Here is an 11,813-nt window from a genome sequence, read left to right as displayed (position 1 = left end):
ATTGTGATGTATTCATGACTTGCTCATATATATATATATATATACATATATATATATATACATATGTATTTATATGTGTATGTATATGTATAACTTGGACACTGAATATTCCTTATCCAAGGAGACTAGATCAAATTAGATTGTTCCACTGACCTGAGCAGAGGCAAGGCAAAGCAGAGGGAGAGAGGGAGGTGATTATAGCAAAGCTAGAGAATAATAGCTTCAAATTATTGGCTTTTTTACTATAAATGTCAAGTAATATAAAGATTGAATCAAGTATTTGCAGGTAAATTTTCCCCTCCCAGAAGGAGATAACTTGAAGGGTTTTTTGTTTCTTTAATTGTTTGTTTGTTTTTGTTGTCATTTGTTTGTGGGTTTTTTTTTCTTTTGGAGGTAAGGAAAATATGTGTTGGGGTTGTTATTAGAAATAAAACTATAAAGACTACTGAAAATCAGTCAAGTGTGCCTGTTCCAGAACCTACTTTGTCTTACCGTTCTCTCAGTAATTGTTTCTAATGGTTCCCTCTCATTGTAGTTCTCTGAGTCGATGAGAAAGCAATGGAACCCCAGAAAGGGCCAGGGTTTTGAAAGTAAATTAAAATCATCCTGTTATGTAATTTTTAGCTATGGATATAGATGTAGGAATATTTTCTTAAAAATGCAATCAATAATCTGAAGCCAGGAATGAACTAAATGATGAGGATTCATTGAGATCAACTTGCAACACTACAAGAGTGCACAGTGGGGCTGGAGAGATGCTCTCACCATTAAAGGCTAGGCTCACAACTGAAACTGTAAGAATGCAAAGCTTGTAACACTTTGGAAAATTTTAGAATGCCGTTAATCAAGAGGAAAGACTAAAGAATGTAAATCTTGTAAGATTTTTCCTTGCAAACTTGATATTACCCCAAAGAATATTTGTTAAGAAGAAACCCAAAGTCCCCAAGTTTACACTAAGTGTCACTGAGAAAAAATATTTTCTTTTTTTAAAAAAAGTTGAAGAGTGTCAACCTTTACTTTAAGGGTCTTATATAAGTCAATTTTTTTTTAAAAATAAACTATTTTGGTATGTATATGAACAAAGGCCCAGAAAATTTAAAGTTATTAAAGTTGCTATATTTTCTAATAAAGACAAAACAAAACCACAAAACTAAAATGTTCTGAGGACTGTCGTCTGTTTCTCCCTTCAGTCACCATTACTACTGTCACCATTACTATTGTCTATCTCATTGTTCAGGTCAAAATCGCAGGAGTCAAAACTGGCTATGGGAGAGCACACTACTAATTTCATTACACGAGAGAACCTTTACAAGTTCAAGACCAGCCTGGGCTGCATAGTCAATTTAAGATCAGCTTAGCCCAGGGCTACACAGCAAAATAAAATGAAACAAAATAAAATAGGACTCCACAGTCAACCTGTCAACACATCCCATATAATTTATCAACTTCTTCCAAATCTACTTGAAGTAAGTGCTTCTCACAGCTTCCACCACTAACACGCTGACTTAAAACACCTAAATCATTTCTCTTTAGAGTCCAAGATGGCAGTAGTGTTCACAGTGCATCAGCTGTGAAAACCAAAATCTCCACACTCCTTGCCAAATACCCTCTGGGAAGTCAGAAGACATCAAGTCACCTCATGATTATTGTCCACTATTAGCCTTCCTAATTGCTCCATTTTACCCTTCTATAATCCACATCCCATACAGTAGTCAGAATAATCTTATTAAGGTGTGCAAGAACGCTGAAAGACCATACATAGCCAAGTACAGTGATTAGATTTGTCTCTTGGGAGAAAGAACTTATATTGAAACAAGATGCATAGATTTGAGGTCAAGGATAACAGAAACTGGGAGAAATGAGAAAGCATACAGCTTTAGGGGTCAAGAGAATGTTACTCTGATCCTGGCTCTGTCATTTAAAAGTCCTGAGGCCTTAACCAAGTTTTTGCTTTCTTGGCCTTCAGTTTCTATATCTATGATAACCATAATTACTCTTACCCTCAGGATGGCTGGAGGATTAAATAAGACAACGTGTTATAACATTGCGTTGTACCTGACACACTGTAAGCAGTAAGTGACCGGCAGCTAATGAAGCATCTAAGCTAGTAAGAGTAGAGTTTTGGAAAGAGGGTAAATTGCAGAGATCTTAAGATAAGCAAGCTTAAAAAACTGACAATTTCAGGTTTGGGGGTTAGGGAAACAAAGCCCCACTTGCAGCATCTTGGCACTGCAGCTTTGTAGGTAAAACGACGTGAACACCATGAACTTTGTGAAGAGGGGGAAAGTCTCTCCTGCAGAAGGAAGTTTCTTCGGCTTCCATCCTTCATGGTTCCTCTTCCCCACCATCCTGTCTTCCTTCCATCTCACAGTCTGTATATAACTTTGCCTCCTCAAATCGTACATACATCAAACACAAAGCTGTGTTTAGAAAGAAAAACTACAACTCTAATTTCTCTAAACTAAATCGAGGGTTTCAATAATTGTCAATTTAGGGGAAAGAAGATGAAAACTACCGAAGGTAACAGTACCTATGACATAAACCATCCATGTTGGGCTTAGCGAGATGTCTCAGCAGGTGAAAGCGCTTGCCACAGCCTGATAACCTGATTTAGATCTCCAGCACCTATGCGGTTAAAGGATAGAACCCACTCTCCCAGATTGTTCCCTTACTTGGACATGTTCGACATGACATATACAAGTCCCCCAAATATTAATCATTCTAAATCTATAAATACACTTTTATGTTATTTTGAAGTTGCCACACACTTTTCCAAGTATCATTTTTATGAACTTATAATATTCTATGTAATCCAAGTAAACATTATTCTAAGGAGTCTCTAGACATCTCCAAATGAATTCGCTCCAAATGTATTTGGCAGAGAAAGGTTAAGACTTCCTTCTGGCTCATTGTGTGAGCCATGCATCTGTTTCACTCTCTTAAGTTGTTTTTTTTCTGTGTACTCCTGCCCTTACTTCTGTCTGTAAGTCCCAACTGTCACCCTGTGTTCCTCCAAAGCAAACATCCATGTGACTTCATGTGCTTCTCAATTGTTCTGACCATTCTTTGGACCCTTCACTTTTCACCCAGTCTTAAGATGTAAGAATGTCGTAAGTTCTGATCACCCACTTTCCCACCATCAGCAGACACTATTGAGCAGAGGGTACCGTGCGACCCAGCTTGCTATTGAGCACTGACAACTGGCAGCAGTTTGTCATTTGAGGGCGATAGTCAAAAGAGAAGAAACTTACCTGGAAGTTGCCAAACAGCATGCGAGTTGCTTTGCTCAGGCTAAAGTTTATGGCATGTGAATTCCCTGAGGCTCATCAGGCGGTTACATAGAAAAGAGAGGAAACTCCATTAAAGGACTGAGTTTGCCAAGGTTGGGCAAACACTGTTTGTAAAGCTGTGACTGCATTTTCTGACAATCTTCGAGACATTAGACACAGTGAAGTGAAGCACATCTTGTTCTCTGTCTTGATGGATTCAGCACAGTTGCTTAGAGCAGGTGGAATACTTAGGATATTTTCATTTCTTGAATCTGTCTTGAATGTGATGTTGATGATCACTGTAGGTACAAATATTAGGCAAACAATCATTTTGCTCTGAGCTGTTGATTTTTTTCATAAATGAATGCATGACACCTGCTGGTTGACTGTGGAGTTTACCTAGCTTATTGAAGTGAGGTTTATGAATTTTGCATACACTGAAATCCATCAATTGGGAATGTACGAGGCTATGTGTTTTCGATCAGTATGTGTGCTTACATAACCACCATCACAATCAGGATACAGAAACGGTCATTTCCCATGGTTTCCCTGCACACATTTGTAGTCAAGTCCATCTTCAGGACCAGGTGAGCACTGACTTGCTTTCTGTTCTAATAGTGTCATATGTTCTAAAATGTCATGTGCAGGAGTCATGGTATGTAGTTCTTTGTGCCTGCCCTCGTTTCTTTAACCTAATGCTTTGTAGATTCAGTCTTGCTGGTGCAAATATCAGTAGTTAGCTGTGTTTATCCTTTAATAAATAATAGAAATTTGGGTTATTTTCATGCTCTCTCTCTCTCTCTACACACACACATATGTTCACCTGTGTTGTGTACTTTTAAACTTGGCATGTAGTTGTACATATTTATGAAGCACAGTGTGGCATTTTGATACATTTTAACAAAATGCAATGACCAGAGATTGACAATCAGCCTATCCATTGTTTCTGTAATTAACCATCTCTTTGTATTGAAAGCATTCAGATCCTCTCTACTAGCTATTTTGAAATATTCAATTAGCTGTTTTCCACCACAGTTACCCCACTGGGCTACAGAACACTAGAAATCATTCAGTCCACCCACCAGAAACCTCAAACTAGCTATACCCTCCATTCATTCTTTCCTCCCTGAACCTTCTCCTTGGTAACCACTGTCCTATTCTATAGAAAGTTAAATTTTAGCACACATACATGCAAGTGAGAGCAAGTGACATCTGTCATTCTGTGTCTGATGTATTTACCCAACACAGTGCTCTCCAGGTCCATCCATGCTGCTGCATGTTATAGATTTTACTCTTTTTGTGACTGAATAGTAGCCCAGCATGAATAATAACACATTTTCTTTACTCATTCATCTGCTGTTGGACACTGGAGACGATTCCATAGCTTAGCTACTCTTGGCAGAAGAGTATTGCAGTAACCAAGGGAGGGAAGATGACTCTTTGTAGTGACAATTTTGGAATTCTCGTTTCTTTAAAAAACACAGAAATATTATAAGAATTTGTTTTTGGTTTAATCCTAGGGATGTGATACAGGGTAGCTTCAGACAGCTGACTATGATTTGCCTCGTGCTTTAGCAGGCGTGTGATTTGGGCAGCTGTAAACAGTTGCTGCAACGGTATGCCATTTGGATTCTGGGAACTTTTCAGAGGGCATATAAATGCTAGGACCTTGAGAGGTGAGGTTGGTAGTTGGTGGGCTATGGTGGTTGTTGGTCATTCAGGGGTGGTGGTGGTTGAGGGTTATTAGTAGTTGTGATCAAAAAAAGAAAGAAGAAATTAGGTTCAGGGATCTTTTCCTCTCTCCTCTTTATTCTTTTTTTTCCCTCTCCTGTCTAGTGTTAGGGAGTTGAAGGGGTGGATAAAGGGTGGCGAAGGGTAGAAGAAAAAGGAGCCTACAAAGTAGCACAGACCAGCTACACCTCTTCAATACACTGATTTCATTCCTTTAGTTACCCATGCAATGACAGGAGAAGAATGCCTGGTGGCAGCTCTATTTCTAGCTCGTTTGAGGGAAGCTTTAATATATTTCACAATGGCCATATTAATTAGATTACCACTAAAGTACTAAGATTAAAGTATTCTTGCCTCCTCCTTATTAACATTTATTTTGTTTGGGTGTGTGTGTGTGTGTGTGTGTGTGTGTGTGTGTGTTTGCTATTACAAGTCACTCACTATTTTAACAGGAGTGAGAGGATATCTCACTGTAGCTTTGATCTCTTAGTGGTGCTTAGAGTTTTTTCATACACTTACTCTTCACTAGCTATCTTCTTATGCCGATCAGATAGTTTGCCTGTCTAAACAAAATGGTAAAAGGGATCTCTTTCTTTGTTGTGCAAATATACTTTAGTTCTAAAAAAAAACCCCACCTGACAGTTTTTGCATTTGCTGTCTGTAACTTTTTAAATGTACACTTTGAAATATATGTATATTTTATATTTGTATTAATATATGTGGTCCCTTCAGTCTCTTAGTCTATAAGTATCTGATTTATCTTTTTATTTTTTTAAAGTCGGGTCTCACCATGTGTCCTAGCTGGTCTGAAACCTAATATATAGATTAGGCTGACTTACAAAGTCATCAAAGGCATCATGCCATCACGTCCAACTAAGACATAATGTCTTGCTTTTGCTATTCAAAAATTTTTTAGCCTAAATTTCATCTACTTATTGTGATTTTTGTTCATTTGCTTCTTTGAATTTGGGACTTGTTTTTTCTCATTGCTTTAGTTACACTGCTAGGTTGCTCATTTGAAACCTCTTTACTTTCTATTCAGGGGGATCTTGAATTTCTGACCCTCTTTTCCTTTACCCTCCACTGCACTGTTCCAGCCTGCCCAGTTTATGTGGTGCTGAAGATTGAACCCAGGGCCTTGTGTGTGCTAAGCCTCCCTCTTACTACATGTGATAGCTTCGGGCATGTGTTTCTATTTTTCCTTGACTAAAGAATATTGTTACCCTTCTCATCAATTTCTTCTTAAAACGTTTTATATTTCTTGAGATTGTAATAGAATGACATACTTTCCCCCTTCCACTTCCTCCTTCCAAAGTGTTGGTTGGAACCTTTGTGTTCCTTTAGGGTATGGTGCTTCCTTGCTTTCCATGCTCCTTCTGTCTCCAGCATTGATATGTGTACATCTGGTACAACTGGTGCATGTTTCCAATCTTATGGACTTTTGTTGCTATTGGTTTCCTTAGAGAAAGAGCCATCTCTGTGGATGCTTGTGAGAGTATCAGCTCTGGTGTGTTAGCTATAATTCTAGATAGAATGAGAGACTACATAATTTTTTCAGTTACAATGCTCATGACTGATGGCATCAATGACCTAGACTGGGTGGGTGAGTGGATAAAGGGGTCACCTAGATGGGGCTGTGTATGTGAGTCAGGGGACAATTGATTGCAGGCTCATGGGGGGGGGGAGTGTAACACTTTGTGGCTGGCAGGCCAGCTGTGGGACACTATGGTCACTGTCATGAGCAGGGAGTGTGCTTGGGGATGAACGGGAGGTCTGCTGCCTCGGTGGCTATGGAGCCACTATGTGTCAGCTTCCCCTTTGTGCAAATCTGCATTGGACAAAGGCCACAAATTGCCAAACTGTCCTCTGGCCTGCGGAGCTTCTGCTGAGCATCCTGCTGTCTAATAAGGACCAAAAGGGTCTCAGCTCTGAACAGTGAGGATGATGATACTTCAGTGATGAGTGTCAGGAATGGAAGCACGGTGTGACTGCCAGACCCCAGGAAGAAAGGCTGGGGCAGCGGGTCCAGCGTTGAGATGGCGGCATGCCGTAGATACTTCTGGCACAGAGGGTAGAGATGCACAGTGTAGGTTCCCACTCTGTAAAACACGTGAATTTTGAGCAATTCTCCACACTGTGATGGCCACAGGGCTCTTCTGTAAAGATGTGAAATGACCAAAGGACCACTGGAGTCTTAGAGTGGTCTTTCCATGGGTCTGAGTGAATCTGGCGGGGACAGAGGCAAGATGCTTCTGGTCTCGTCCTGTTCTGCACGCTCACAGCATGTCTGTGCTTCCTCGGCCACTCCAGCTGGGAGTGAGTCGGTTGTTGATGCAGATCCTTTCCATGGGGACAATGAGCCACAAGTGACTTTACACCTGCTTTCAGCTCTTAGTGATTATCAACATGGTTTTGATAAACATTTGGGTCTTTGTGTGCATACGCATCTCCATATCTGCTTGGTAAATATTTAGGCCTTGGGTACTATTATAAGATGAATGCATGTTTGACTTGCATTCATCTTATAACATCTTAAACAATGTCTTCTGCTTTGCAAAAGTAATTTTATACACATTTCTTATGGTAAATGCATGTTTAAAGTTTTCTGGTCCTCTCTATTTACATTGTTATATTTGAGACAAAGGTCTCACTATGTGATTCTGTCCTGGAACTCACTTGTACCCTCAACTGTCCACGTGACAACCCTCCTGTCTTTACCCCTTAAGTGCAGAAATTACAGATGTGCAACTCCACACCTAGATTCATGTTGATTCACTTTATAAAAACACTGAGTTTTGCTTTATAAAAGTAATTTCCCCCTCCATACACCTAATGTTATCCCTATATCAGTGTACTTCCCTATTTCATATCATTATTGTGGAATTCTTTGGATGAATATCTCTTTAATTTCACCTAACACTAAAAAGTAAGAAGAGATTTTCTTAAGAGTGTCCTGAATTAACACTTAAAAAACAAGCTGTTACATCAAAGGAAGAGTACAGCCATGAAGCCAGTGGTGTGACTTGCTGCACAAATTTTATCACACACAATTACTTCTATGCACATCAGTCACTGTTCCCTCCCGGTGCGGATGGTCCTAGCATCTGTAGTACCAGCTTGTAGCATTAGGGGTAAGTGTAGCCTGAGGGTCAGCACATAAGAGGTGATACTCCTGCTGTTGAAATTTAGAGCTTTTTTCTGAGTTGGGACTAGAGTTCATGAGGTCTCACCTCCAGCTGAGGGGTTATTGGTAATTAATGTCTGCCAGGGGAAGGGGAGCCATTTTCTTCAGTGGTATAGCTGCTGATCATACACATACAAGCGATTCTAATTAAATTCAGTGGATCGTCTTTTAAAAAGGCCAAGAAGAAAGAGGGGGGAAGAAAGGGTTCCAAAGATATCGAGAAAGGGGAGAAGAGAGAGGAATGTGAAGGGGTGACTATTATCAAATACACCGCATACATTTATGAAATTGTCAGTTAATACGTGTTTATTTTGAATAATAAAACTTTGGCTAATGGGACCTAATGAAACTCCAAAGTTTCTGCAAGGCAAAAGACACCGTCAATAAGACAAAAAGACCACCAACAGATTGGGAAAGGATCTTTACCTATCCTAAATCAGATAGGGGACTAATATCCAACATATATAAATAACTCAAGAAGGTGGACTTCAGAAAATCAAATAACCCCATTAAAAAATGGGGCTCAGAACTGAACAAAGAATTCTCACCTGAGGAATACCGAATGGCAGAGAAGCACTTGAAAAAATGTTCAACATCCTTAATCATCAGGGAAATGCAAATCAAAACAACCCTGAGATTCCACCTCACACCAGTCAGAATGGCTAAGATCAAAAATTCAGGTGACAGCAGATGCTGGCGAGGATGTGGAGAAAGAGGAACACTCCTCCATTGTTGGTGGGAGTGCAGGCTTGTACAACCACTCTGGAAATCAGTCTGGCGGTTCCTCAGAAAACTGGACATAGTACTACCGGAGGATCCAGCAATACCTCTCCTGGGCATATATCCAGAAGATGCCCCAACAGGTAAGAAGGACACATGCTCCACTATGTTCATAGCAGCCTTATTTATAATAGCCAGAAGCTGGAAAGAACCTAGATGCCCCTCAACAGAGGAATGGATACAGAAAATGTGGTACATCTACACAATGGAGTACTACTCAGCTATTAAAAAGAATGAATTTATGAAATTCCTAGCCAAATGGATGGACCTGGAGGGCATCATCCTGAGTGAGGTAACACATTCACAAAGAAACTCACACAATATGTATTCACTGATAAGTGGATATTAGCCCCAAACCTAGGATACCCAAGATATAAGATATAATTTGCTAAACACATGAAACTCAAGGAGAATGAAGACTGAAGTGTGGACACTATGCCCCTCCTTAGATTTGGAAACAAAACACCCATGGAAGGAGTTACAGAGACGGAGTTTGGAGCTGAGATGAAAGGATGGACCATGTAGAGACTGCCATAGCCAGGGATCCACCCCATAATCAGCATCCAAACGCTGACACCATTGCATACACTAGCAAGATTTTATTGAAAGGACGCAGATGTAGCTGTCTCTTGTGAGACTATGCCGGGGCCCAGCAAACACAGAAGTGGATGCTCACAGTCAGCTAATGGATAGATCATAGGGCTCCCAATGGAGGAGCTAGAGAAAGTAGCCAAGGAGCTAAAGGGATCTGCAACCCTATAGGTGGAACAACATTATGAGCTAACCAGTACCCCGGAGCTCTTGACTCTAGCTGCATATATATCAAAAGATGGCCTAGTCGGCCATCACTGGAAAGAGAGGCCCATTGGACTTGCAAACTTTATATGCCCCAGTACAGGGGAATACCAGGGCCAAAAAGGGGGAGTGGGTGGGCAGGGGAGTGGGGGTGGGTGGATATGGGGGACTTTTGGTATAGCATTGGAAATGTAAATGAGTTAAATACCTAATAAAAAATGGAAAAAAAAAAAGAAAAAAGAAAATATCTAATAAAAATTATATTTTGCTTTTACTTCAAAAAAAAAAAAAAAAAAACTTTGGCTAAAAGCAAAAGGCTGCATTCTAAAGAGCAATAGTACATGATTTAAGTCTTATTATTTGTTAGATTATTATTTTATTATTTCCTATTGTATTATTATCATTATTACTACAACTATTACTATTATTATTATACAAGAGCTATACTTGCCAGAGATAAATGAATTTTTATTCCTACTATTTGGGATGGCTGAGTTTTGAAATAGTGAGTTATTCTGATAATTTATTGCACAGTACAATTCTGTGTTTAAAATCATGCCTTTGGTTTAACTGAGAAACCTCATTGTTACATAAAATATGTTAATGGGTGATATAAGTTTATTTAATATGATCAACCTAGGCCAGGATTCACATAACTTAATAACATACTAATTAATTAATTAATTAATCATGGGGCGGGCCATGAACATGGCATGGCATACAGGTATTGGTCAATGAACAAGTTTAGGTAGTCCGTCTCCTGCTTCCAGTATGTAGATTTCAGGGTTTGAACTCAGGTCCCAGGCTTAGTGGCAATCACCTTTCCTGGCTGAGTCAACTCACTCTCCCTAACTTAGTCTCTCTTTAACTTCACTGCAGAAGACATTCTTAGGGAAAATCAGGGACACCGCTAAGGTAAAAGATTTGCTAAGTTTACTGGAAGGGAGCTAAAGTGACAGAAATCAGTCTATTAGGCTGCAGTGACATCTGCTGGTAAGAAAGTTAATTCCTAAAAATTGTGTTTCGTAAGTAGGACTTTAGTCTTCGCAACTCAAATTTGCATTCTGGGTTTGGCACATCAATGGCTGTAAGTAGAAATTTATGGTTCTTGCTAGCCTGTGGCAACTTTCCATATGCACCTTATAAACCAGCGGTTGTCAACCTTCCTAATGTCACACCCCTTTAATACAGTTCTTCACCTTGTAGTGACCCCCAAACATAAAATTATTTTCATTGCAACTTTATAACTGTAATTCTGCTACTGTAATTGTAATATAAATGTCTGTGGTTTCCTATGGTCATAGGTGACCCCTGTGAAAAGAACTTTCAACTCCCCAAAGGGGTTGTGACCTATAGGTGGAGAACCACTGCTATAAGAGAAATGTTGTTAAGGAGTGGGTGTTGCCCCGTCACAGGGCACAAAAGCAGTGCTCTTGGCCCCCCAGGGCACAGTGACCCCTGAGCACAGCCCAAGCCAGGTCTCACCCTTGGCACCTCACCAATACTGACTCCCGGCCTGAAACTGGCCGGTTGAGACCTAGATGTAGGCATTCTTCTATTACTGTGAAATTTTATTTATGAAGAATTGGAAGGAGGCAGCTCTAGGCCTTGGGAAGTGTACCTCTTTTCTATACACTTTCTTTCAGCAGCTAGCATCTTTACCACTCACCCCCTGCCTTTCAGGTCCCACTCAGCCCTCCCCCACTGACACCCCTACTTTTCTGGGGCCTGCCCAGACTATTTTCCCCTGTGGAAAGCATGCCACATTGCCACCTCCCACTTCTGATAGGGATCACCTGGAAAAGATGGAGGCATCTCCTCTATTTTCTCAATAAAACAACTGGTTGTTTTGTTTTGTTTAAAAAAAAAAAGGAGTGAGTGTCCTCAGAGATAACCGCTCCCAGCATACTTGTCGGATGGTGATCCATCCTCCAACACTAGGCTACACAGCCGTGTTTACATCAGAATTTGCTCCGACGCTCTGCTCTGGACAGTTGAGCCTAGGCTGTAAGTGAGAGCACCGAGTTTCAAGATGGGGATGTTGCAGGGTAGAA

Source organism: Mus musculus, chromosome 3 (genome assembly GCF_000001635.26).
Source record: "Mus musculus strain C57BL/6J chromosome 3, GRCm38.p6 C57BL/6J".
NCBI lineage: Eukaryota > Metazoa > Chordata > Mammalia > Rodentia > Muridae > Mus > Mus musculus.
The sequence above is the reverse complement of the archived record's forward strand: the minus strand, read 5'-3'. Positions refer to the sequence as shown.